This window comes from Mus caroli, unplaced genomic scaffold (genome assembly GCF_900094665.2).
Source record: "Mus caroli unplaced genomic scaffold, CAROLI_EIJ_v1.1 scaffold_18563_1, whole genome shotgun sequence".
Taxonomy (NCBI): Eukaryota; Metazoa; Chordata; class Mammalia; order Rodentia; family Muridae; genus Mus; species Mus caroli.
In genome coordinates this window covers 8,934-12,001 of record NW_018389223.1, presented here as the reverse complement: position 1 = coordinate 12,001, position 3,068 = coordinate 8,934, and the positions used below count along the sequence as shown (strand labels likewise).

The 3,068-nt window shown below is 42.6% G+C and overlaps 1 pseudogene; it reads right to left on the bottom strand.

Moving 5' to 3' along the window:
- Window positions 1-709: 709 nt before the first annotated feature.
- Window positions 710-3,068, bottom strand: part of LOC110287998 — an 8,015-nt pseudogene continuing 5,656 nt past the window's right edge.

Below are 3,068 nucleotides of genomic sequence, written 5' to 3'. Positions count from 1 at the left end.
CTCTCTCTCTCTCTCTCTCTCTCTCTCTCTCTCTCTCTCTCTCTCTCTCTCTCTCTCTCTTAATTTTCTCAAAGTCTACTTCTAATAATGGTTCTTAAATGCCTTAACCTCCCTTTTAGCCCACCACCTACCAGAGGTAGTGGGAAAGAAAGGACACCGGGGATATGGACTTGTTTAGAAAGGTTCTTTGAAGTAATTCCTGTCTGTGTTGTCTGGAAATTGACATTTCAGTTCACAGGTTAGTAGTGGCAGCTCTATCCACTCACAAACACTTAACGGACACAGCAGCAATTCATTTCAGCAGAGTCAGGATAGCAAACATGAATCAGCAGTGGTAGTACTATGTAGCAAAGACAGCCAGGCCCTACCCTTACCACAAGTCAGCAGAAGGGACCCAGAGAGATGTCAGGAGAAGCTCTCAGCTGTGCCTCTCTTAGGGAATTGAAGATCAGTGAAGACTCGAGACTCACAAGCATTGTGCAGCTAGCACCTATCAGTACCTATCTTGCCTCACTCAGCATGTGTGTCTGTCTCAGCTGACATCACTCTGCCAATCAGCCCAAGTCCGTGGAAGCAGCAAGAAACTGCAGCACACCCACCAGAAGTTTTTTGGTGCATTTCTCTCTATGGAGTCCCAACAAAAGCAGCTCAACTACATATATGTTGTTAGCGAAGAATCCTCCATCACATGTCCTTTCACATGCTTGCATTAGCAGAACATCCTTTCGCCTGAGTTCACTTCAGGGAAACACTCCTTCATGTGTTTGCCCGCAAAAACCCCTTGAACTACCCAGCCATGGCATTGCTGTACAGTTTTGCCCATATGCGTTATTCAGTGCTGTCTGGATATCCTTCCCTCCATTCTTCACTTCTGTCAAAAATCCCTTTAGAAATTTGAGACTTCTCTTCAGCTACAAAAGGGCTTCTGTCGCTGAGTTCCTAACCTGAGCTTACATTGGCCTCCACCTCATGCAGCACTGTCTTCTGCAGGGTAGTAAACTCTTCCTTGTGGTTATGTACTTCTGATTTACCTTCTTAATATTTCCAACGACATTCATCTTAACAGGAGCAAACACCGTAGGACCAAGTTTGTGTAGTGCTGGAGCCACTGAATAACAAGATGCCAAGAATGTTTCTGTGGGAATGCCACCGTCTTCCAGAACTTCAGGGGCACTAGAGCTGGTATTCATAGTACTGAAGAAAGTTTGAATAACATCGTCATTGTTTTCCCAGGGAGATTCTGGTGAGCAAATGGAGTCTGATCCAGGCTCTGCCAGACCCTCATCATGACTCTCCAGGTTTTCCTCTCCATCTTCCTTCATGATCTTACCCTTGACTATCACATTATCATCTGTGTTTTCTTCACTGGAGATGCTGCAATCCACCTCTGTGGACTTCAAATATAAGGAACTCTTGGTTTTCATTAGTATTTCTTCATCACCATTTACTTCTATACTTAGAGATCCATTTTCACAACTGTTTAACTCCATCAGCCTTTCCAATGAACTATGAATTGGTATGATAGAATGTTTCTTTTTAAATTTTTTTTATTTTTTATTAGATATTGTCTTTATATACATTTCAAATTTCAAATGCTATCCAGAAAGTTCCCTATACCCTCCCCCTGCCCTGCTCCCCTACCCACCCACTCCCAGTTCTTGGCTCTGGCATTCCCCTGTACTGGGGCATATAAAGTTTGCAATACCAAGGGGCCCAGTGATGGCCAACTATGCCATGATCTTCTACATATGCAGCTAGAGACACGAGCTCAGGGAGGGTACTGGTTAGTTCATATTGTTGTTCCACTTATAGGGTTGCAGACTCCTTCAGCTCCTTGGGTGCATTCTCTAGGTTCTCCATTTGGGGACCCTGTGTTCCATCTTATAGATGACTGTGAGCATCAACTTCTGTATTTGCCAGGTACTGGCACAGCCTCATTCTAGACAGCTATACCAGGGCCCCTTCATCAAAATCTTGCTGGCATATGCAATAGTATCTGGGTTTGGTGGCTGATTATGGGATGGATCCCAGGGTGGGGTAGTCTCTGGATAGTCCATCCTTTCATCTTAGCTCCAAACATTGTCTCTGTAACTCCTTTCATGGGTATTTTGTTCCCTATTCTAAGGAGGAACAAAGTATCCACCCACTGGTCTTCTGTCTTCTTGATTTTCTTGTGTTTTGCAAATTGTATCTTGGGTATTCTATGTTTCTGGGCTAATATCCACTTATCAGTGAGTGCATATCTAATGACTTCTTTTGTGATTGGGTTACCTCACTAAGGATGATATCCTCCAGATACATCCATTTGTCCAAGAATTTCATAAATTCATTGTTTTTAATAGCTGAGTATGACTCCNTTGTGTAAATGTACCACATTTTCTGTATCCATTCTTCTGTTGAGGGACATCTGAGTTCTTTCCAGTTTGTGGCTATTATAAATAAGGCTGTTATAAATAAGAACATAGTGGAGCATGTGTTCTTCTTACCAGTTGGAACTTCTGCTGAGTATATGCTCAGGAGAGGTATTGCTGGATCTTCCAGTAGTATTGTGTGAAATTTTCTGAGGAACCTCCAGAATGACTTCCAGGGAGGTTGTACAAGCTTGCAATTCCATCGGCAATGGAGGAGTGTTCCTCTTTCTCCACAACCTCGCCAGCATCTGCTGTTGCCTGAATTTTTGATCTTCGACATTCTGACTGGTGTGAGGTGGGATCTCAGGGTTGTTTTGACTTGCATTTCCCTGATGATTAAGGATGTTGAACATTTTTTCAGGTGCTTCTCAACCATTCGGTATTCCTCAGTTGAGAACTCTTTGTTTACCTCTGTACCCCATTTTTAATGGGGTTATTTAAATTTCTGAAGTCCACCTTCTTGAGCTCTTTGTATATATTGGATATTAGTCTCCTAATATCCAATTTAGATATTAGATTTAGGATAGGTCAAAATCCTTTCCCAATCTGTTGGTGGCCTTTTTGTCTTATTGACAGTGTCTTTTGCCTTACAGAAACTTTGCAATTTTATGAGGTCCCATTTGTCAATTCTTGATCTTACAGCACAAGCCATTGCTG